This window comes from Lactuca serriola, chromosome 2 (genome assembly GCF_051521515.1).
Source record: "Lactuca serriola cultivar US96UC23 chromosome 2, Lser_US96UC23_V15, whole genome shotgun sequence".
Classification (NCBI taxonomy): domain Eukaryota; kingdom Viridiplantae; phylum Streptophyta; class Magnoliopsida; order Asterales; family Asteraceae; genus Lactuca; species Lactuca serriola.
Window position 1 is genome coordinate 43,628,605 of NC_136409.1, and position 26,510 is coordinate 43,655,114.

Below are 26,510 nucleotides of genomic sequence, written 5' to 3' on the forward strand. Positions count from 1 at the left end.
AGATTAGATCTATGGATTAGAGGAACAGATCTGACCTCAAAATGTCATTTGAGTGTGAGCATGGAATGAACTCGCCAACTCCATGAGCGGACTCGACGAGTCGAGTTGGGGTTGCCCCTCGATTCGTGACAGGTGTAACTTGTCGTGTGGAAGAAAGACTCGACGAGCCATGAGAGAATGAAAGGATTCAGAGGACCTGCTTGGACTCGCCAAGTCACCTTTGTGCACTCGACGAGTCGGGTCAAAGTTGACCGTTGACTTTCGTTGAGTTTAGGGTTCTGGTTAAGACTGATTCAGGAGAGTTCGGGGAAGGGTAGAATGGCCTTCTACCTAGTCTGTAGAGATGTGATCATGGGAGAGTATTGATCAGGAATGTTATTTGAATAATAGGAGGAGGCTAGGTCGGGACGTTGAGCACGAGAGTTTATCCAACTTCATTAAGGTGAGTCTTGTCACTATGCCTTACCCGATGGGGTGATTATGTGTGACCGGAAGGTCTTATGTGTATGATGAAAATGTTATGTATGTTGTATATGTTATAAGTTATGATATGAGTATGATGATATGGAACGGAAGGTCAACAGAGTCATGGGATGGAAATCCCCTGAGACACCTGGATCGGAAGATCCCATAGAGCTATGGCCTGGAAAGACGTATGTGTTGTACGTGGTATTTTGGGGAACCTACTAAGCATTATTGCTTACCTTTTGCGTGTTATGTGTTTCAGGTACCAGTGATAATCGCGGGAAGGCGCCGGCATCATCCGTACACACTTATGGTGGAGATGTTTTGAGATTCTGGGGTTTTTGATTTGTACTCATGTTATGTAAAAACAATTGATACACATTTTTGGAAAATTATGATCGGAGTATTTTTATTAAATTAAAATGAAAAATTGTTTTGAAATTTCACGATGTTACATAATGCTTTAAAATAAAGAACATTATTAAAGAAAACATTAATCGAACCAACTTCATTATCAAATGAAAAGGTGAAACCTTGTTTATACAACGCATGAAAGGAAATAATGTTTCTTGCCATTTCTGGCAAATAACAACACTTATTCAAATCTAAACTAAACCCACTACTTAGCGATAAAGTATAAAATCCAATCTTGATGACAGGTAAAGCTTTCCTATTCCCCATGGTTAAGTTTATTCTTCCATGCTCCACATTCTCACTTCTTCTTAGTCCATGCAAATCAGAACAAATATGAATACCACAACTGGTATCAAGGACCCAAGAGTTAGAATGGGGTGAGTTATTAGATAAGATAGTGTAAATACCTGCATGGTTGGGTTTAACTTTCCCTCCTTCACATCTTGCTAGTATTTTGGGCAGTTCCGCTTCCAATGTGACTTTTCATGGCAATAGAAGCATTCAACCTCTTTTGGGTCAGAAGAAGGAGTGATGAAACCTTTCTTGGTTCCACTTGAAGAAGAGCCATCAAGGGTCCTAGCCTTGGTACACTTCGAAGAGCTCTTTCTCTTCTTCCCTCGACCTTTCCCGATTGCCAAAAACAGGGCGGAGTTTGGAGTAGGAGTGTTAACAACCGACTTACCCTCAAGACTTATTTCTGCGGTCTTGAGGAGTCCCTGAAGTTTGTTGAGTGTGACCTCTTCCTTATTCATGTGATATTTCATGCGGAATTGATCATAGCACGATGGTAAGGAGTGCAAAATGATATCTATTGCAAGCTCCTCAGGGAAGTCCACATTAAGCTTCAGTAACCGATCCACATAGCTATGCATTTTCTGCATGTGGCTCGTGACGGATTCCCCATCCTTCATCATGGTTGTTATCATGGAGCAAATTATTTCATACCTCTCTTGTCGTGCACTTTGATGGTATCTTTCCATCAGATCTTGGTGCATTTCAAAAGGATAGAAGTCCTCATAGGACTTTTGGAGTTCCGCTGTCATGGTGGCCAACATGATGCATGGTACTTTTGTAGCATCCCTTTCATGTGCCTGGAAGTTAGCGATCTCCTGGGGAGTTGTAGTGGTCTCATAAATCTCCTTAAGCTCCTTGTCAAGGACATATTCTTTGTCCTCGTAGTGGGTAATCATGCTGATGTTTCTGATCCATTCATTGAAGTTGGATCCATCAAAAGTGACTTTCCCACACAAGTTCATAAGGGTAAAGGAGCCATAGGATTAGAGCTAGAAGCATCGTTGTTTGAAAACATTTGAAAGAAGAGGACAAGATTAGTTTAGATATTAAGGGAGTCCCAAATAAAACACCCGAATGTAATATTAAGGCTAGGATCCAATCACAATATATTATAAGTTATAACTTAGAAGAGGTATGCCGTAATCTATGCTATAACATATTTGAATGGTAGGTGAATGACGATTCACCAATTTCCACCATGAAAAATGAAATATAATTATTAGGTTTTTAATTGGTTATTAGAAATTCCTGGATTCTTTGAGATTCATTGAACTTTTCAATGGCATGTTTCAATCTCGAGTGTGACCTCCAAGTTTTGTGACTGGGATACCGAGGATCACAAAACGAGGTGTGAAGTAACCATGCAAATCACTTGGTACCCTTAAAGTTTATCACTCAATCGATGTGCCGGTAAACCACACACGCTCCACCGATACTATGATAAACCTTAAGTCACCCTTTACCTACCTTGTTAAGTCCAAGTTAGTGTGCCGGTTAACCACACACGCTCCACCAACGACTTAAACAAAGTGTAAAGTGTAATTTCATGGATTAGCACCTTATTCACATTTTCCCTAAAGTAACTAAGATTGGGAATTTAATAAAACATTTAGTTACTTTATAATATTCATCATACTTTTAATGAGAATTTAGAAGTCCTTGTCCTACCCGTTCGGCTAACGACCCTCCACCGATCAAGGAAGCGGTGGGTGAGAGTGGAAACCCATTATGTTGCCATTTTATAGGCAACAACCTTAACCCCCCCTTATAGACCGGCTTCGTGAATGAGGCGTACTAGCAGTAAGACGACTTGATCTTACATATATATATATATATATATATATATATATATATATATATATATATATTATTAACTTATAATATTATAAAGTATAAGGGTTGAATTTTAACTTTTAAAATTCTAAGGGTTGGAACTAGGGTTTTAATCAAGACTTTACTTGTTCCAAAACTTGAGGGCAACTTTTGTAAACTTTCAAAACTTTTCATTTCTTATAACTTATGAGTTAATTGAGTAATAAAATGAAGACTCTTCATTTTTTATAACTCTTGTGTTCTTTTAATGGCTTTAATAAAAGTGTGACTTTTGGTTTTCCATAACTTGAGGACAAGTTATGGACTCCATTAAAACACATTATGATCATAAATTAAACTACCATGAAGGTTACAAGCAATTCCTATGATCATCTAATCTTCATAAGTTCAAGAACATGAATATGAAAACTTTCAAGAATCAAAAATTACACTTAAAAACTTGTAATTTTGATAATTGCCATTGTAAATAGATTAGTATAAATATTACCCCATCTAAAACAAGTTTTCAAGTACCAAAACAGTTTAGGGTAATGTTTCTAGTGCATTTCCAGCAACAATAGTCGAAAATTTGCTCTCAGGGCCTCCTACTCGTCGAGTGCATGAACCTACTCGACGAGTAGGTTGAATATACACTTGAACTCGTCGAGTCCCCCCATGGACTCGGCGAGTTCACTGATCAGACATCAAACGGTTTAGATTTTTAACACAATTTTGCACAAATATCAAACAAACAAGCGTAGGCTCTGATACCACTGATGGGTTATGAGCATTCTAACACTTCCTAAGTGTACATGCAACCCTAATAACCTTGGATCTATGTTTGTTTAATTATCATGAAAAGTTGAATTCCAAGGTTATATTCCTATCTAGCATACATGGGGAACATTTTAAACTTGAATGAAAGATAGAATAACTTACCTTGTTGTTGATTATGATCCTTGAAACCTTGTGAGCCTAGCACCCTAAGTGTGATGACTCAAATGCTTCACACAACACCAAATGCAAAGGATTAAACTTTTTGAGAGAATACACACTTGAAAAATCGGCCTAGCCCTCACTTATTCTTGTGTAGCCGATTTTGGTGGAGAATGAGTTCCTTATATAGTGTTGACACATCTAGGGTTACACCATGTGAACCCTAATGTGTCATGACTCTTCATTTCCATGACCCATGGGTTTGTAACTCCTATGGAGCATCCATGGAGCATCCTATGGGTTTAACCCAACTTGATAACCCATGGAGCCTCTTAGCCCACTATACAATTATGGATGATTTACATAATCAACCCATATATTTAATTAGTTATCTTTTGATCATTTAATTAATTCTTGATCAAAATAATTAAATAATACTATTAATATATTAGAACTTATAATATATTAATAAACCATAAGTGTTATTTCTTTCATTTAGTCTATCCAATTGCATGGTGCCATGCAACCTAAATGGACCATGTCGGGTCGGGTCAAGTACATACTAGAAATAGTTATGGACATAGACACCTTATCCAAAAATTTTGGGGGTAACTCACTAAGCTTTCGGGCTTACAGTTCAGTGTATTATTTCAGGTACTTCAGGAGATCGTGGTAAGGCGAAGGCGTGATCGCACCCCTCCTCGTGTTTTATGATTTTTGTGATATGGTTCTGTGGGATAATCTGATGTTTAAACTATTTTGAAAACATGATGTATGAACTTAATGGTTTTTGAATGAGATAAAATGTTTTAATCTGGCTCGAATTTTATGGGTGTTACAAGTTAGTATCAGATCCTTGGTTTGAGTGAATTGGAGGAACATTCGTGTGAATCCAGTCTCAAATCAAGGAGGGATTTTCAAAAGGTTTTTCGAAATAAGTAAAGGAGGATGCAGAGGGTACGATCAGCTAGAGCCAGTAAGTAGACCCCAAAATACCATACAAGTTATTTGATTATGTGATATGTTAGAACAACATGCTAGTACTAGTCTAGGGATCTTCAGGAATTGCATGATAGAATTGCCTGATTATATGATGTCTGCTAGCCTAGGGTTTCCTTTGTATGAAATTGACATCATTACTATAGTTATTTAGTGTATGCATCACGGTTATACATAATTAAGATCTTATAGCCTGAGAATATTTTATTTGGCCTTATGTTTTGTTCTTGTATGATTGGGAGCTTAGGGTAGGATTGGATATTTGAAAGTCTATAGGGTCCAGCGTTATGTATGACTAGCATAAACTAGTGCTGCAGGGTTGGTGGAAGTTTCATGGATGAGAGGGTTGCGTGAGACCGGTAGGTCGGTTATGAGATAGTGGTGCTCCTCTAGGAGTGGGGATCGAGTGTTCGTTATGTATATGCTATTGTTAGGGTGTTGTGGTGATACTTGATACAAATATGAGTAGGTGTGGAAGGTAGTATGGGTCCGTACTACTGAAAGCACAGGACCCATACGTGTATCAAGGAAGTCACAACCCCTAGGGTTTTGTTGGTTGCTAGTTCTCGGGGTTATTATAAGGGATGCCTGATATCTTGCGGCATTTCTTTCAGTATGGAGATTACGAGACGTCTTGGGGCAGGATCCGGTTCGGGATCGGGATCAGGAGAGGGTGATCAGGATGGATCAGTACCACCCGAGGTCATTGGTCAGATGAGTTGGATGCCAGGATTCGTGAGATCCTGCATGATGAGGTTGCGGCTATATTCCAGGCTGAGTTGTCGGAGATGTTTGGGTCGATCAAGACTGCTATGATTGAGTACCTTGATGGACGTTATGCAGCTCTTACGGAGGCGGCTGCCGCGGCAGCTACAACGGCTGTAACAGTGGCAGGGGGAGGAACCGGTCGAGGTTTTCAGTATCGGGACTTCGATAATATGAAGCCCCCTAATTTTGATGGAGTTCAGGATCCGATCGTTGCTATGAGATGGTTGTCAGACGTGGAGGGTTGTTTCTTCACGTGTTCATGCCCCACGGATCAGAGGGTGAGGTGTGCTTTGAACCTTTTAAGGCTCGGGGCGAAGGATTGGTGGAGGTTGACTACGGGATCTTATTCTGATGCGAAACAGGCTGTGGTTTCTTGGGATCAGTTCCTGGAGATGTTCAGCACTTGTTATGTTCCACAGGTTGAGAGAGAGAGGTTGGCTCAGGAGTTCCTGGATCTGAAGCAGGATTCAGAGTCGGTGACGGAGATCACCAGGATGTTCACTGATAGGGCGATGTTTTGCCCGGAGTTTGCTTCGGAGCAGGCTCAGATGTCCCGATATCTGAGTATGCTCAAGAGGGACATCAGGTAGTTTGTGTCCACGCAGAGGTGTGATACCTTGTTGGAGCTGCAGGAGGCCGCTAGGCGGCGGGTGTTAGAGATGGAGTTGCAGTTGCGAGAACAGAGGCAGGCCCCGGTGTAGTCGCAGCCGGCCCCAAAACGGTCCAAAACCGTTGACTCTAGGGTTGGAGGTCAGAGCAGCCGCACTTGTGAGAAGTGTGGGAAGGGTCATGCCGGAGTTTGTAGGTCTGGTGGTGCGTGTCGCAAGTGTGGGAAAGAAGGGCATTATGCAAGGGATTGCCGTCAATTGGTCCCTCTCAGGATATGAGGATCTGTTATCATTGTCATTAGGTTGGACACTTAAGGGTCAACTGTCCACAACTTGTTGCAAGACCGGTGCAGGCTCCAGCATCGGCCACTTTGAGGATTATGGGTGGAGGTCAGGGTGGAGCGGAGCGTCCAAGGGATCAGGGACACGCTTTCCAGCTTACAGAAGAGGAGGTCAGGTCAGAGCTGGATGCAGCTACGGGTATGTTACCATTTTGATATCTTGTTATTTGCTGATTATGTGGTATTGTAAATCTGTTCGCCGTTTTCACATGATTCATAGTATGATCGAGGACCTTAGTGGTTAGGGGTTGTAGGCGGTTAGCATCCAAGAGGATAAGAGATCGAAAGATAGGATATATGATGTCGTTGCTTGGAATAGCAACGAAGTTGAGAGAAGTATTCAGTTGAGACTCAAATTTCCTTGGAGTTCGAGATGTGCGATGTTGGGAGAGTGACCTGTGAAGGTTGCTCACTCCGGAAGGAGTTAGTCCGGGAGAAGAGAGGGAAACTTATTCAAGTAAGGTCGATCGAGTTATGCTGATTTGTCAGCGGAAGTTAGTAGTTGGTACACCAGGTGGGGAGAGTTGGAAAATTCTCCGGTAAAACAGCAAGTATCCAGGTTGGTTAGCTGTTTAGATTTATCGGTGTTGTTAGCCGAGAGTGTGGCATGATTGGAGCAAGTGACAGACAAGTGGGGCAGGGAACAAACCATGGTTTTAGGGAAGGTAGTTGGTCGATGTGAGGCCTGGGTTTAGGCCATGGAAAGGATTCCGGGAACGGAACTGGAGTTCGAAACCCCAAGAGGGCTATAACAGACTGCATGGGAAAGATTCCCGGGGAGGATGGTTCAGGGTGATGTACGATAGTTTTGAGCGGTCCAGATAGACTGAAGGCCGGCAGGCTTACCAGTCAGGCCGAAGGGTCGGGGAACGGTCCAGACAGGATGAAGGCCCAGGAGGGCGGTCCAGACATGCTGAAGGTTCTGAGAGTGGTCCAAATAGACTGAAGGCCTAGAAAGGCAGTCCAGTCATGTTGAAGACTCTGTATGTGTTAGTGGATCGGTATGAGGAGAATAAGTGAACATGTTGCCATGTAATGGTAATCGGTATGGTCTGGCCCTAAGTATTGATCACGATGATGGAGTTGGTTGGAGGCCGTGCGTGGGCCTACTTAGATATGTGATCGGATTCAGAGTATATGGAGTTCGAGAATAACAGTTGCTCTGCATGGATAGTGTAGAGTGGAGTTTAGCTCGGTGGCACTTATAGGTGCGGTAAAGGTTGTTGAGTAGACTTCCTGGAAAGGAAGGGTATGTAGCTCCGGAAGGAGTGTGGGTCCTCTGAAAAGGAGGCAGCAGAGTAAATGGATGATCGAAAGTACTTCAGTTATTGGTAGTAAGCACTGGGGTTGTACCAGATATATGGAAGCACATACGGGTTGGATGCCCGTTGAGGTTGTGGCAATGTTGGATGATGCGCAGGCATGCCTTCAGCCTCCTTGGAAGAGGAGGAGGATATTGGTTCCAGATTGGAGATTTGGGACAGAGGAAGGTGAGACAGCAGGTTAACAGACTCGGGAATAGTATGGACCGGTGCTGAGGACTGTATAAGGATATTACAGTCGGAGGTCAAGGACCTAGAGATCGTGATAGGGAGGTGTGAGTGGGTTACACTCCGTTGTGTCGAACCGAAGGGTTCGAGGGTGACGTAGAGACAAGGTCCTTGGTTCCGAGTATGGTTGTAGGCTTTAGTTATGTATGTGGAGGTATTTCAATCTGGGGTATTCCATCATGAGGATGACCGGGCCCTATGATTGATTGGACCTAGTGTGTTTGGTATTCCAGCCCGAGGATGTTTAGGCCAAGGCGAGTGGTTACGCAATATGCTTGGTTGATGGGTTATTGGAGCCGAGGGATGCGATATCCTCTCAGTGCGTAAGGGGTAGAACCAGAGGGTGGAACAGGATTCGTTCCAGGTTGCAAGTTATTAGGATTATCGCCAATCTTGGGCAAAGAAAGACGGGTTAGTGTCTTGGCAGAGCTCAGTGGGTGTTGTGGAATCTAGCGTTGCAGGGCGCGAAAGCGTGTCCCTGATACGAAGGGTTAGTATTATCGGGTACTTTGTGGTGCTATTGATTTGAAAGGCCGATGATCGGCTTGGAGTAGTGGCAAGAATGCCATGTGAGAATAAACCATTTTAAGAGAGATGCAGAAGTAGGGTTTGTAAGAGCATGAGTTGATTGAGAAGTCGAAGTCTGCAGTGCAAGGAGTTTGTTTTGTGGTGTATACTGCAGTAGGATTCGGGGACGAAGCCTAATTTAAGTGGGGGAGAATTGTAACATCCCAAGTTCGGAAGCAAGAAGTTAAAGGACTTAAAGTGTAAATTAAGGGAAGGGACTCGACGAGTAGGCATGCTTACTCGCCGAGTCGGAGCGGGACTTGTCGCGGGTTAAGTGGCCAACTCACCGAGTCGACGGCTTGGACTCGACGAATTGGTGCTGAAGAGAGAAAACCCTAATCCCGGGGGTTGCACCCTATTTAAAGGACTTTATGTCCTTCTCCCAGCCTCCTAATCCCCCTGAGAGTTCCAGAAACCCTAATTTTCGTGTGAGACTCCATTGTTGAGGAGATTGAAGCTTGGAAGAGGAATTTGGTGAAAGGAGCTTGAGAAATTAGAGGCTAGTATCAAGGGGCTTGTGTAGATCTGGGATCTACTTCAGTTTGGGCACATCTTGGAGGTAAAAAGTTGTTACCTTCCCTCTTTTTCATCTAGATCTATTATCATTTGAGATTTAGGACACCTTTGGTATGATTGAGAGTTATTTCGAGTTAGAGGCTTAGATCTGAGGTTGCTACTTCATATCTAGACTTGTGATGGTCCAAAATGTCATAAAGTTTCAGTCATTGAGTTCTTGGTGAAGCCCCTTTGTCATAAACCCTAGCCCTTGAGTGTTTTGAGCTTATATCTCCTTGGTTTCACGTAAAGTTTGCAACTTTATGTGAGGGTTAGATTGCAGAAGGGTGGAGCTATGGATTGGAGCCCCTGCATGGCTTGAAAAGTCTCTGAATGGATTGAGAACTGGAGAGACTCGGCGAGTCACATGGGTGTACTCGACGAGTTTGTTTGAACATATGCATGGACTCGACGAGTTGGAAGAATAACTCGGCGAGTCTGTTGAAGATTACCTTGGACTCAGCGAGTCTGTTCTTGGAATCGACGAGTCTGGTCGTGGAACCCTAACCTCTTCTTGTTAAGCCTCGAATCAGTGAGTCCAGGGACGACTCTGTGAGTTGAGCAGGATGGGACTCAGAGATCATGGGACTCGACGAGTCTTGGGGCGACTCGGTGAGTTGAGTCGTATTATGGGAGTTTCTGAGTATAGGAACTCGATGAGTCGACGGGGTGACTCGGCGAGTAGAATCAACCAGAAAGATTGACTTTGACTGAGGACTTTGACTTTGACCAAAAATTGACCAGTTTGACTTCCAAGGGTATTTTGGTAATTTTTGGTATTTTTGGAATTGGTTCTTTGGTAGTGTTTTGTGGTGAAGTTCGTGACGGTGGTCGGAGCAGCTTGGTCTTATCTCTTCAGTCGGCAATTGTAGGTGAGTTATCCTCACTATATCGACAGGGTCTACGGCACCAAGGTCGGCCCTTTATCGGATGGAAATCAGGGTATTGTTTGTTATGTTATTGCTTTGCTAGATCTGCATCCTGGTATTTAGGATGGTGTTATGTTAGTGACCTGGTTAAGGTCGGTACCCGATATTTAGGGTAATGTTATGTTAGTGACCTGGTTAAGGTCGGTACCCGGTATATAGGGTAATGTTATGCTAATGACCGGTTAGGTCGGAATCCTGGTTAGGATGTTGATATGCTATGTGATCTGTTAGACTGTTTGTCTGGTTAAGGATTTGTTATGTGATTAACTGTTTTATGTGCACATGGTTGTTTGACGGGGGTTGGGTTGAGGCGGGTCCCGCTTTGTGCTATAGGCCAACATACCCAGGGCGGACTGGATATTCCGAAGGCCTAGCGAGCGGTCCAGATAGGATGAAGGCCCCCAAGAGGGCGGACCAAACATGCCGAGGATCGGAGAGTGGACCAGGCCGACTGAAGGCCCAGTGTGGGCGGACCAGTCATACTGTAGACTCAGAGAGTAGACCAGGTGGATTAAAGGCCCGGTGCGGGCGGACCAATCACACTGTAGATTCGATGTACATGGCTACACTCGGAGGGTGGACCAGGTGGACCGAAGGCCCGATACGGGCGGAACAGTCACACAGTAGACCCGATGTGCATGGCTGTTCTATTTGTGATATGTTATGAGTATGTTTATGTGTGGTTGGTATTTTGGGGGTAACTCACTAAGCTTTCGGGCTTACAGTTCAGTGTATTGTTTCAGGTACTTCAGGAGAACGTGGCAAGGCGAAGGCGTGATCATACCGCTCCTCATGTTTTATGATTTTTGTGATATGGTTCTGGGGAATACTCTGATGTTTAAACTATTTTGAAAACATGATGTATGAACTTAATGGTTTTTGAATGAGATAAAATGTTTTAATGTGGCTTGAATTTTATGGGCGTTACACGAGTACTCTCGAGTACTCGCTACTCGGTAGTCGGCCGAGCAGGTACTGAGTAGCGAGTTCTGCAACCTTGTTAATAAATAATAATTTGAATAGGTAATTAACTTTTTGTTTTGTGTAGATATTTAGTAAATTATTTATTTGTACATGTTTGATTACTGAATTTGTATTATATGTTCAAAAAGGTAATATTACCTATCACAACATGCAATATAGAAAAACGATATGTATATATATATATATATATATATATATATATATATATATATATATATATATATATATATATATATATATATATATATAAATTGTTGGCTAAATGTGAAAAAAATTTGTTCTCTTTTGAAATCATTAACCGATAAAGTTCAAATAAAGTAAACTCGATGTTCTACAATTTGCATACGAGCATCTTCAATGGGAAATCTCCTTTTTGCATGGAGGAGATGGCATGCACTTGTATCAATAAAAGTGGTGTGATATTTATTTGGGTTATTGTCATTGTATGTGACAACCCGAAATTTCCATTTTGTACGAACATTAACTATTCAATAGAAGCTAGTCCTGTTTCAATGAACTTCAGACTTTTCCGAATAAGTTTGTGTACATTAGGGTTTACGTTTAAGGAGTTATCAGGAGAGTGGATGCTCATGGGTTTGTGATACTTGAGCATTTCAAAACTTCATAATGTTAGAGTCCAATTCCAGAATAAAAATATTTTCTGCCAAAATATTTCAGGACTATAAATAGATTTCTGAACTAAATTCATTCATTATTCACATTTCCAACTAGAGAAATGCCATATTCTCTCTCACGGATCTTCGGGTTTTCATACCAAATCGTGAGTACACTTCTCTAGTTGTGTTATAATGTTTGTTTTATGCTTATTAACATAGATTGTATGTCATATATATATATGATTTGGGAGTTTACCGCCCAAGAATGTTCTTGGGGAGTAAACTCCAAAATGAAGCTTTAAGGCTATCTAGTCCCAATTCCTGGTTAGGCAACTAGTTTAGGATAATATGTAGGATCATTTGAGGCTACAAATCAATCAAGGACACATAGTTTTAGGAGTTTACGGCCCAAGAATTTCTTGGACCGTAAACACCATTTTCAAGGGCTTAATGTGCCCTAATCACCCCCTCAGGCTTTAGACTTTAACCCTCAATTACTTGTAGCTAAAATGGGGACAATAACACATCAAAATCACCCCTAAAAGGGAGTTTACGGCCAAGAAATTCTCTTGGGCCGTAAACTCCAAGTAAAGGCACCAAAGTGTGCCTAGGGTCCCCTTAGCCTAAATCAAAAGCCTAGAAATTATCCTACTTGTGCAAGAGACTTGAAAGAATTAAAACATCCATCCCATGAGAGTTTACAGCTGTAAAATCTAAGGGATATGGTCTTTTGGCCGTAAACTCCTCAAAGGAGTATATCTATGCCCTAAACTATCCAAAGGATTAAACCACCAAGCTAGGCTTATTCTAGAAATCATTTGGCACCTTAAAACACCCAAAACCACCAAGATTGGAGTTCACGGCCGTAAACTCAAGGGTTTACGACCGTAAACTCCTTGGGTGGGGTTTATTGGGTTGTAAACTCTTATTCAAGTTCTTGGAAGCTTTAAACCCCTTTAGCCTTGTCCCATAACAACTTAGATGCAACCATTAGGACCTATAACACTTATACAAAGTGTTTACATGTTCCTAAGTGTCCCAACTTATTTCATTAATTTATTATTTGGCTAATTAGTTATATATATGCTCATTATATCATAACTAGGCTCGTGCGTGTGAACAAGTCTCCGTTTGCCACCTAGCACGGTATCCGACACTACAATCCAAACCACTCACCACAAGTGAGTTCATACCCCTTTAATTAACCTTTGAAATGCTTTTAAATACTTTAGTTATATATCAAATATACATATATAGACATAAATGTACTTCCATATTCATGCGTACTATACACATCATTAGTAAGTTACTATCAGGGTAACACAGGATCATACTACTACAACTTCTAGATCAATGAGTCAGTTCATTCATGAGTCTATACATTACATTACTATGAGAACATATACATTACATTACTACGAGAACATATACAACTATACTAGAAAGAGAACATATAAAACTATACTAGGAGGAGAACATATACAACTATACTAGAACGAGAAACATTACACTACATATATAAGAATACGTTAACAATTGTGATCCACTGGATTGGAGCATGCCTTAAGTGTCATGGCCCGAGTTGTAGCCAGAATTCTCTTGGAGGGAGAGCGTGAGTTTGCGTATAGATCTATATTGGATTGACTATCCTACACCTTGCTACTAGTTACAGCCGGACCTGCAGGTCTGCGGGTGCCAAACGTCATTCCGTTATTGCGACCATTCGTATGTCGTTGTTACCAGTCGATAGTATGGTGCAATTATCACATTATACCTTAATATAAATCCGGTTTAAGGTAGTTAGTACAGCAGTAGTTCCTATAATTCAAAACTACAGTACTATAATGATTTACCATACATATTTTTAGTGATTATTTCACTTAAACATTAATGTACAAACTATATTTGTTAAATGATAGTTACACTTGGGAAATTATACACTTTTACAACAAACGAGCATACAAAACAGTTAAGCCTTGGTAGAAGGCTACTTTAATAGAAAATATAGGTTTTTCTGAGAGATTCAAACTTTTACAAACACTTACATACATTTTACAAACTTATACTTGAGACACGCTCAAACGTTCTGATAACAAACATCGACACTAAAATACTTATGAACTCACCAGCTTAATGCTGATAAACTCTTTCAAAATAACTTGTATTCTCAGGTCATCAGTAGACAGGTACCGATGCCATCTTTTGAGAAGATGGAGCGCATTCAAGACTCATCATATTATTTTGATTTACATTATATTTTTGGTGTCTAAAACTGTACGGAACACGCTTGTATGAAAATTATATATTTAATGCAATGGATGATGTTGTTTGCTTATTTACATTTACTGTGTTGTGATACTTTACATGACGTCCTCTGCCCCAGAACGTTTCCGCCGTTCTTGGTTTTGGGGTGTGACACTGTAGCCCAACAATCTTTAGTATATTGGTGTAAATGGTCCATCGTGATTTTTTTTGCTTTGAAGGGTACTAACTTTTGTTTTTAGGTTTTAAAAAGTCATTATGGAAAATTTTGAAGGGGTCACCCGGTGACCCCCCATCCTAATCATCATTTTTCATATGCCACATTGGTTTCCTTCATCCTAATAATCAGTTTCCCTCAAAAGTCAAAGGTCTTTGCCTTACCCATTCCCTCAAATACACCATCACACCTTCGTCTTTACATCTTTTATTATTGTTTTTGTTTGTGAAGTTCTATATAGATTTTCTTCATTCCTCTCACGATTTTCTCCAAATGCTTCACATTAGGAGTAATCTCAATCGTTTTCAGAAAACTCGCATAAACAAACGACACAATCAAAGGATGAAGACCCATTTGGGAATCGATTTCAGAATGTTTGATCTAAAACGGAATCATGTAAATGTAAAAGCTATTGGAGTTGTCGGATGGAGACCCATCTAGGAATCGATTTGATTGAGTTGAATGTGATTGAGAGTTGTGTTTTGTTAAGAATCTAACGAGTAAACTGGAGATGAAGAACAAAACGGCCAAAATCACGACAATGAACAGAACAGAACATTTGTGCTGATTTTTGGAGAAGATGAAGAAGGGCATCATGTTTTATGGAAAGTTATAGTAAATGAAGGTGAAATCGATGAGCTACAATGGCAGACGATGAGTCGTCATCTACACATATAGCCTCGGAGAACCCCATCCCTCCACCGCTACATCCCTCTCCGCCTCCTTCACAGAAAACACATTGTACTCCTCCAAAACCCTATCGAGTTCATCAAAAGAGTTTTCGGTGACCATCAAACTGTAGTTCAACAAATTCTCCAGTGCTACATCGTTTCGAATTGGGAAGGTACACGAAGTGTGAAGAATTAGTGAGACCTATCTAGTTTCATGACAGCTTCGTCCTTGGCTAATGACCACTGGATTTCGTAGACAACACGAACGAGAGTCGTGATGAAGGTGTCGCCTTGTCGAATACGGATTATTTCGAACACTCCGGAAGCTAATTGGATGCTCTGTTGTTTGTCGATTGAGTGAACTATTAATCCATGGATTTTGATTAGAAATTCATCTGAAGATTCAAAAGCTGTTGATTGTTGTTCTTGTTCGTGGCTTTGATTGTTGTTCGGGAACAATTTCTCAACGAGATCTTTGGTCTCGAGTGATGGGTACATAGATGGAGCTAAAGGATTTGATGAAGAAAATGAGGAATATGAATCTGGGTTTGATTGATCAACTTGTGGGTGATTTTTAGAGGAGTGTGACACCATGTTTGATTGTAGTTGTTGCAGGTTTTCAAGATTTTGGGGATATTATTGACTGACCTGCTTACTTGACACTTGACAAAGCAGTGTTACCTTCTAATGTGGGTAAAAGTACCAAAATGACCGGTAAAATACAAGTTGATACCCTTTAAAGGCAAAAAAAATCATGAGGGACCATTTAAACCATTATACTAAAGATTGTTGAGCCATAGTGACAATAACCCTATTTATTTCTACAATAAAAATGTATTTTTTTTAGATATTATCTATAATTATTATTATTATTATTTTTTCAAAAACTCTATATATAGTAGATTTGTTGATATTTAAGTTATATAGATCCTTCATGTTACTCTTGAGTTATCATTATAATATTTAATTTAATAACAACTAGAGATCTATGTATTATATGTGGTAATTTAAGAAAAGAAAGTTAGATATAAAATTTTTAATATTTGATAACTTTAAATTTATAGGAAATTAAGAAAAATAATAAATTATTAAAATTGAAATGTTTTTTTATTTTAAATTTAAAAAAATAGTTTAAATAAATAAACAAAGAAAATTAATAAACTTTAATTTGGGGATTTTGAAAATATAAGGTAAGTTCATTAATTAAATTGATATCTATTTATTACTACGTTTATTGTAATTATTACATTTAAATATTACGTGAAATTTAATAAAATAAAAAATTCATAAAATGACATGTGGAAAAAATTAAATCAAAATAACCAAAAATGACATTTGACCAATTGAATGACAATGTAACATGCGGCAAAAAAACCTCCATTTATTAGAATAGATTATTTAGAGAACAAAATTTCCTATTTAAAAATACTTATGTTTATTATATATATTATTCAGTGAGCTATCAAAGAAAATAAAACCACAAAATATACTTGTTTTTAGTTATAGACAAAACTACAAAAAATAGTCCCTATGATATGTATTTTTTCTGAATTTTGGTCTAAATCCTTACTTTTTTGGATTGGTGGTTATTTTGAACTAGTTTGTTTGTGGTTTTGATCACTTGAAAAACTAAAAAGACTAAATGCCTTTCTGATACATTTTCTTTTATGTTTTTCCTTATTTAATTTAAAGTTTTATTAATAAAAATTAACCCCCCCTCTCCCCCTCTCTCTCTCACACACACACATTGAAACGAAAACACACACACACACACACTTAAACACCTTTTCTTTACCCATGTTCATCATAATCCTCGTTTACCCATCACTATGAATCAAAGGGTGAGTTTACCCCTTCTCCCTCTTCTATTGAAACCTTTCAATCGATGGGAACCATTTTCAACACAACCAAAATTAAGATTGGATCGAGAACCCATTCAACAAAGAACATCATTCGTTTAAGACACATTTATTCACTGATTCAATCTCATCAAAACAACATAAATCAACCAACACAAACCCAAAAATATTTTCATTAGTTGACCATCGATAACGAAGCAACAATCACAATAAAAAATGACTATGTTCAATCATCATTTAACAAAAATATTCCAAACAACATTAGTTTAGAATTTCAGATCAAATAGGATAAATGCAAGAAAGTAAAGAACTCGAGAGATGAAAAAGTAATACCCTAAAATCATCAGCATATTTGCTCTATGGTAGAGCTGCTAACACCAACCGATTTGTTCTATCGTATATGAATCTCGATATTTGGAACATCGAGCAACAAGGTTCACGTCGGTTGCAACGGAAATCCTAATTTTCGAGCTACAATAGGGTTTTTTTGGGTGATGGATCAAATCTCATTCTCGTTCCACCAATATCATTCTCCTTATGACTATCCCCCAGAAACATTGAAGATTAATCCACAAACTCTATCACCGAAAATCAAAAACAAAAACTCATGGATTATGAGAGAGAGAGAGAGAGAGAGAGAGAGAAAGAGAATGTGTGTGTGTGCGTGAGGGAGAGAGAGAGAGAGAGAGAGAGAGCACTCTTTTATTTTTTAATTATAAGAATAAATTAAAAATGTTAAATTAAAAAAATGAAAAATAAATACATATATAGTATTTTTAGTCTTTTCAGTTTTTCGAGAAACCAAAACCACAAACAAACTAGTTCAAAAGGAGAATCAATTCAAAAATAAAAGTCAATATTTGGACATAAACTTAAAAAAATACTTACTATAGGAAACATTTTTGCAGTTTTGTCTAAATTATATTATGTGACAACTTTTTTTTTTCTTTTTTATTGTTATTCAATTTAACATTGAAATTAGTTATAAATGAATAAATTATATAATGTTATGTTCACATTTAGCCAACATTATTTTTTTACATGATTGACCATTAAACTTGTGCTACATATTAAATAATGAAACGTTAAAAAACATTATTAGACTAAATGTTATAAAAAAAAAACAATGTTCTTTACCTATTTAAAAGTCATTAACCCATTCAATTAGCATATACAAATTTCTTTGGTACGATCAGGAACATCCAAAAGGTCTAAAAATGCACTATGCATTATGGTTTTTAAGATCCAAATCTTGATCTTAAGGTTCTTACGATTTTAAGATACTACAAACTAAAAACGATTTTGATCTCAATAGGATCTATATGAAGCAAGATCTATAGTGAGATCTTAGGATGCTAACTAGGATCTTAAGATCTTAACATGATCTAATTTCACCTCTGTAGTTTTATTATTTAGTTGAACCTGAAAAATTGATCTATCTAACTTGAAATCGAACATCACAAGTTGCAAAAAGTCTCACACAACATCATAACTTCATCAATTCATCATGAATTAGGCAGGTTCCACTCCTAATATTCTATTTGTGATCTTAAACTTTTAGGTGAACAGCACAATGATCTTGTTTCTTTTAGAAAATGATACGTTTTCTTTTTAATTTTTATAATTTGTAGCAACAAAAAATACAGTTCATGTTTAAAAAAGTTCGAATTGGCTACATATTGACATTTTAAATGACATAAACTAATAATATATTGGCACACCCAAGACCTTACGAGCAAATTTGAATAGCGGTTCATTTTGGTAGGATCTTCTGATCTCCGATCTGGTGTTATGAACACGATCTTGTAATACATTATTCGGTTTTAAGTAAATTCGGTTTTAAGTAAGATCTCGATCTTGACAACCTTACCATACCATTAAATTTTATATGTAAAAGTTTTACAAAAATGATACCCGAAATAAAATCTGTGGGGATGGTGGGTTTTGTTTCCGGCACATGGTTTTGTTGAATGGGATGGTCATTTTCTATTCCTAGTTGCAAAATACTGGGTTGGTGGTTTTGAATTATTAAATATATATTTAGTTATTTTAGTGTTAATTATGTAAAGTATTCTAAATATATTAGGATTTTTTTATTAAATCTTCATTTAATATTGGCATGCTTATGCTTTTAGTAGGCATAGAGCAGAAGAAACTGATCAATCGAGAGAATTTCACCTGATGGCAGAATCTTTTCAGAGAAAATGCCTTATATTTTTATTTTATTTTCGATTTAACCAATTTAATACCGAAAAATATTATGTTTATCGCTGAAAAAAAAAATTAAAGTTTCATCTAAAAAACAACAACATATAAAATCTTCTATATAATTAACTCGTTATCTCATTGATAAACATAAAGTGATTATATTTTGGGTTTGCTATTGAAAAAATATATCGGTTAACTTCTTTGCCTCTTTGGTATATAAAAAAAAATATTGAATCATTTTTAGAGTAAAATAGAGATTTGATCATTGTGTTTTACTCAAATTCTACGTATGAATCTTTGAATTTTTTCGGGAGTCAGCTTAATTTTGTGAAGACATTCTTTTAAGAAATGTGATTTTGGTCCATGTGGTTTGCTGATTTTTTAAAAGATACATCCAAAACAATTTATTTTGTTTATTTATTATTAATTTTTTATAGATTTGGTCCCTAAATTTGAGATGACTTTTAGGCAAAATTACAAAAATATTTTTATGGTTATTAAAATTATAAGGTTTTGGTTAAAAAAAGTTTGTGGTACATCAATGGTTTAATTTCTAATTTTGTATACCTTATGCAATTTTGGTCCCGATATGGTTTTGGTCCATACCCAACCAAAAATGATAAATATACCCTTAAAATAGTTTCTTCTATTTCTTTTAATTGAATTCTTATTATTTTAATTAGAAAACCAAAAAATCATTTTCTATTCTTTTAAATTGAATTCTTATTATTTTAACTAGACAAAATTCCAAATTTGGTCCATATAGTGTGCATTTTTTATACGGTTTAGTTAAAACTTCGATTTTTTGGGATGATGGTCATTTTGACCTAGTTTTATTGCCTATTTGGTCTCTTTGAAACTTGAAATGACTATAATACCCTTAATGTATTTATTTTCTGTTTTTTTAAATTTATTACTTATTTTTTTTCTAATAATTAAAAAATAAGAGTTTCTCTCTCTCTCTCTCTCTCTCTCTCTCTCTCTCTCTATCTCTCTCTTTCTCTCTCTATCTCTGCCTGTCATTATTCATCTTCTCTTATTTCTATCTCTTTTCGAAATACACACACAAATACACACTGTAACGCCCCAAAATTTATAAGGTAAAAATTTCATTTTTAATTCAAACATAAACATCATTTATCTTCTTCAATCATTCAAAAGTATATCAGAGTAGAAATAGTTAGCAGAGTACAATCCCAAACTCAAAAGTTGCGGAAACATGGGTGGATATGTTGCGATCACGCCAGACCATTCCCTTTCGAACCGGAAGTACCTGAAACCATAAATATAAACTGTAAGCACAAAGATTAGTGAGTTCCCCAAAATACCGCATACCATACATATACATCAGTTCAAGGCTGTACCGGGTCTATTTCACCCCGAGTGTCACACCCCAAAACCGGAACGGCGGAAACGTTCTGGGGTGGATGACGTCATGTGAAGTATCACAACACATGCATTATAGTAATCAAAGTATAACAAAACATTGCATTAATAGTAATAAATTTACATGGTTTACATTACAAAGCATTAAGGTAATACAAGTAATAGAATAAATACAGCGCGGTACTAAGCTATCTTCATTAATAGCTCCGAGGATGTACCGGTCTAATGCTAGCCTGAGAATACAAGTTATTTGAAAAGCGAGTATCAGCATTTTTACAAATGCTGGTGAGTTCATAAGTATTTAGTGACATTATCCAATAACTTTATAAAGTAGTTTTTTAAGTGTTTACTGTGTATTAGAGTTCATTCCAGAAAATCCTATATTTTCTTTAATAAAGCAGCCTTCTACCAAGACTGGTTAGTGTTATGTGGTAAAAAGTCATTTTCCCTAAATTGCTATCATTATCAAGATACTGAATTTGATTATTGAGGAAAACAAACGACATCAAGGAATAACATATGCCTCAGCAGTAAGGACTGCTGACTAAGGCAAGGAATCATAGACTCCAGGAGAGTATCGAACAAACGACACGCCTGGTTCAGTCTAACAAATAGAGACTCAGACCCCAGAAGGTACCAAATGAAAGGTACAATTGGTAAGGTCTAAAACAGTGAATACAGACCGCAAACAGTATCAAATGAAAGATACATCTTGCAAGGTCAAAACAGAGAATACAGACCGCAGACAGTATCAAATGAAAGATACATCTCGCAAGGTCAAAACAGTATGACCCTGAAAATGAGTTACCAGCATACAGTGTAAATTGCCGGTGAATACTGTTACCTTAAGACCATGAATTATAAGGTAACCCGGGATACTCGTAACCATACTAACCGACACTAGAGTACCAGACGCCCTACAAGCGTCTATATAATGTGACATTTGTCACCCCTTGGCTTGGTGGGCCGTGGACTGTAGCTAGCAGTCAGGGTGCGGGGGTGTCAATCCCGTATAGATCTATACACACAATGTCCGCTCTCCCTACAGGAGACTTTGGTTACCAACTAGACGACGGAGAAGGCCGTGTCCTGAAGATGCATCCCAAATAGTGGGTAGAGACTTCCGAATAGTGGGTTTCTAATGTAAGTGTTGAACTAGAGGTAGAGACTCATGACTGAACTGACTGAATTAAACCCATATGTCTATGCTTGTGTACATAATATATAACTAATGAATCAACGACCTTCGGATGGACATTCGATCCCACCAGACCACATCTCAACGAAGAAAAGGAAATAGGGCGGACAAGCCTTCCTAAGTCCTTCAATCATTATTTATATGCATCTATACAATCACAGACATACATCTAAGTACGCTTGAGTGTGTATCAAGTGGAATCATATCGTGAAGTATAGGTGTATAGTGTGGAATAACCGACTGGTGAAGTATAAGTGTACAGTGAGATATTCGAGTCGTGAAGTATAAGCGTACAGTGGAACATCCGAGTCGTGAAGTATAAGAGTACAGTGGAACATCCGAGTCGTGAAGTATAAGCGTACAGTGGAACATCCTAGTCGTGAAGTATAAGCGTACAGTGGAACATCCGAGTCGTGAAGTATAAGCGTACAGAGTGGGATAATCGAATCGCGAAGTATAAGTGTACCAAGTGTAAGTGTATCACGAAGTGGAGACGACAATAAGTGAAGTAAGAGCGTCTATCAAGTATAAGAGGCTACAAGTATAAGCGATATAGAGACAAAAATCTGGTATAAGCGTATCACGAAGGAAATGCGTTATCAAGTAGGAGTTTTAAATAAATAAAAGCGAAACAACGGTAACAAACAAGTAAAAGTGTACGTCGTAAAAGGGAACTTCGATGAAAACTTTGGAAAAACCTTTTTATTCAAGGAAAATCACATTTGATATTCTTTGGTAAAATAAGTTTGAAAACTTTGTAAATCCTTGGAACCTTTATAACCCAGTTTAAAATGAATTTAGATATGACAGTATAATTAAGAGTTTTTGAAACGATTGAAAACCTCTTTGAAAACCATTATAGTGTCCTACTTGGTAAAACAGTGTAAAGTGTGGTAAAATCTTGTGCATGCGGGTTATCAATCACATGTGATTGATATGATAACTGGCATGTTTGACTTGTATCCCCCCCTATAAAACATGTAAAAACATTAAAAGATTCATTCAGGGGTATGAACTCACCTGGTGTAAGTAGGTCCGACGAAGGTGCCGTTTGGGCGTTCGGCGTCACGCAAGGACTCGAACACACACACAATGACCTATTTAACATATGATAACATATGTTCACATATAATTAGTATATTTAATACTAATTAAACAAATATACGCGCTCAAAGGAGCGGAAAACACTTTGGATAAGTGTTTGGGTGTCCCGGGTAGCGTCTAAAGGTGTGTATGGCTAAGGAATGGAGTTTACTCTCAAAGAGCAAACCCTTATTACATAGTGTATGGCCCAGGGACTACTCACCATGAGTTTACGACCGTAAACTCATGGTGAAGGATTCTAGGGTGTTTAAGGCTTTTAGCTTGTTTATGGGATTTTTCTAAGTACTTTTCCAAAAAGGCATGAGTGAGTTTAAGGCTTCTAAGGGCACCTTATAGGAGTTTACAGCCTAGGGACAACTCCTAAGGGAGTTTACGGCCATAAAATCTCATTCTTTGAGTTAAGTGAAGTTTTAAGCCCCTAATACCTTCCTAGCAATTTATAATTGAGTGTGATGCCATTTTGGGGGATTAAAACTATCATTTGGGTGTGTTTTGGGGAGTTTACGGCCTAGGTACTTGCTTGGGACGTAAACTCCAAGTCACCCCATATTTCCTTGTGTTTAAATGTTCCAAACCCTAAATAGCATGTCCTTATTTTATGTCTTAAGCCTATGGGTGGTTTGGGAGTGTTTAGAACTTGATTTAACAAGTTTAGAGGGTGTTTACGGCCTAAGCATGTGCTTGGGCCGTAAACCCTCTTTTATGCCACAAATCTTGTTGTTTTGGGGTTCAAACACTCCTAGGCTAAATCCCCTAATAGTTTCTAAGTTCAAGGATGAGTTTAAAGGCATGTTTGGCACCATATTAGGGGTTTACGGCCCTAGATTGTTCCTGGGCCGTAAAATCCTTATTCCATGCCTTCTTGGACGATTTTTGGGCTATAAACACAAACCATAATGTTTAGAATAAGCTAGGGTAAGCGGACTTACGATTTGGAAGCGTTTGGTTGCGTATTTGGGGCGAAAACGGGTCTAGAGAGAGAGTATAGAGAGAGAGAGAGGGTGGAAAGAGATCAAATGGAGTTTACTCCCCTTTATATATGGGTGGGAGTTGGAGCTCAGTGGAATTCTACCTAATACTGCCGTTAAACGGGGCTTTTGGTCGCAGCCGATTTAGTGGTCGTAATAATAAAACGTAACATTTTCCAAATAAATGGAAATGTGTGTTATGTGTTTTTATTCCCCTTTATCACGACTTAACGGCATATTGAATATAAACAAACTGAAATGTTTATTTAATTGACGACCTCTAATTAACGGAACTTTTATAAACTGGAATATTCCGTTAACGGTAACGGGGAAATGTAACGGGACAACTCGGGTTGTCACATCATTCCCCCGTTAGAGGGAATTTCGTCCCGAAATTCAGGTCTAGGAAAGGAAGTAGGTATGAATGGCCAAGTAGAGGTAAGAGAGTACTTCCTATACGGTTTTCCTCGCATTCCCAAGTAAACTCTAGTCTGTGTTTGTCATTCCGACAGACCTTCACGTACGGGATGCGGATTCCGTCTAGTGTAGCTAGTGGGTTCCAACTGGTGTATCTCCAAGGTTAGGGTTCCCAATGGATTCTATCAAGATGAGTGAGGTACGAAGAGTGATGTTGGGAAATCACATATCAAGTCTAAGAAGTGGATCGATCGGGTGTGAATCTTATGGTATATCCGAAGGTAGTGGTGGCCTGAAAAGGGTTGGACCAAGTCTCCATGAGAATCCTCATATGGTCCTAAGCTCTCGGAAGGGTAGAGCTTTTCAGTACTCAGAACATAGTGTACTTCTATGCCAAGATCATCACTGGCGTGATCGCCATTCCGAAGTTCCTAACGTTCTCACTCGTACTGTGTGTGTTGTCCTCCAGGTTGGTTCTTAGGAATCTCGAGTGGTTTTTGGTTTCACGTTTCCTGTCAACTGGCCGATAGAGAGTTTCTAGATCGTCGAGTGGGTTGCGTGACTATGGTTATTCGTTTGCTGTAGAGTGTCTATCTCAAGCTTGTGCAAAATGAATCTGCACTAACGAAGCTTGAGATGCGGAAACCCTAGAGGTCGGGAAGATAGGGTTTCACCAGTCGAGTGTCGGACTATCTCTGGAGGTGGTTCTACTATCTCAGCGTGAGATGGTATCCGTGGAACACCTAATAGTCCAATGAATCTCTAAGACTTTGGTTTATTCTAGTGTGGAATGTGCATGCTCCTGCATAACCCTTCGACTAACACCAGGACTGGCGTCAAGTCTATAACCTCTTCGGGATCAGGGTCATGAGGCTTAACGCAACTACTTTCGCTCTTTGATCAAGTATTCTTGGCTGCGAAGGTTATCCTGTGGTTCTCAGTATCCTAATGTTCACTTCGGAGAATGAAGTCTATCGTCTACAGGGCGACGACGATTTCCTCCATACGAGAGGGTGGAGGGTGATAGGCACTACCTGTCTATAACAGGGTGGGCAAGGTGCCTGAGTAGTAAGAGCATCTACTGCAACTACTCTTCCGAAGGTTCTGAGTTTCCTCGGTCTAGGTCAACTCTAGTGAGTATAGGGTCTCACCACTCGGAACTTTACTAGTTTAACCCGCAGTGATTCTCTTGACTCCGGCTCCTATGTTATGGAATAGGGTGAAAGTGTTTTGCAAAGTGGTTCGTCGTAGAGCTCATGCTTGGCTTAACCACCAGTACTTGGTGTATGCAAGCAGTATATAATTGAGGTCGGCAGGATGTTCAGCTGTGCGTCTCCACCCCAAACCCACAACCCAACGAGGAACAGGGAACAGGGAGGAAACACACACCTTAAATCTTTTTGATCTCAATTATATGCCATCTTTATGCATATACCTGGTTATAGTGGTCAGTCTCATGAGTTCTGTTCTCTGGGTTCACGAACCTGATGTGCGAGGTGCGAATGGTCTTTTTGGGGAAACTATAAAGTACGCTTCGAATGGTTATCATCTTCTGGAGTATCTACAGTGTCGTTCGCTTCGGTTTCCATCTGACTACGAGGGGTCAGTCAACGGCGCGGGGTACCCTCTCTTGGGTACTTCGGAAGGTTTGAGATAAGAGGGACGATTGGCGGATCGCATTAGGTTTGATTATTTGTGTTAGGTTTAGGTTCGGAAGAACCTTTATTTGCCGACATGGCTACGGAGAAAGTTCTTTTTTTTTACTCAGCACTAAGAATGTCCACATGGTTGCATGAAGTCAAACCATGATCGATAGAGTCGTCAAAGTTGGCACACTTCGACATGATATAAAGTGAAGATCGGTAGAGTCATGCGCTGAACAGGCACACAAGTTCTAGGCGTTTCGGGTTTCGTCCTATGTATCACTACCGCGGATACTTGGACCGATAGAGTCGACGCGGAACTATAGAGGGTCCTAAGTGTTTCCGAATAGAGTACTTTTTCATGAGTGGATTCTCACAAGGCATTTCTATAATCGCCTCACATATACTAGCCATGTATATTTAAGGTGGGGAGGACTGTTGACTTAGCGACCCTGCCCTAAATCCACAACCAAACGAGGAACAGGAAATGAGGCGGCATTCGCTCACTCTAGGCCTGTCCATCTTAAATATACATGGTCGTAACGTATATGTTTAGCCATTATAGTTTTACCTAATGAATTTTAAATTTTATAATAGTGCTGCGTCTTTCGCCTTACTGGGAAGAATTTACATTTGAATTAGTCTTTTATTGTTCTTAGTTTAGTTATCCGAGATCGAGAGACGTACCAAAATCTAACGAGTTCCTTGCCGCTTCTCCCTAAGCAGTAGTGTCAGGCT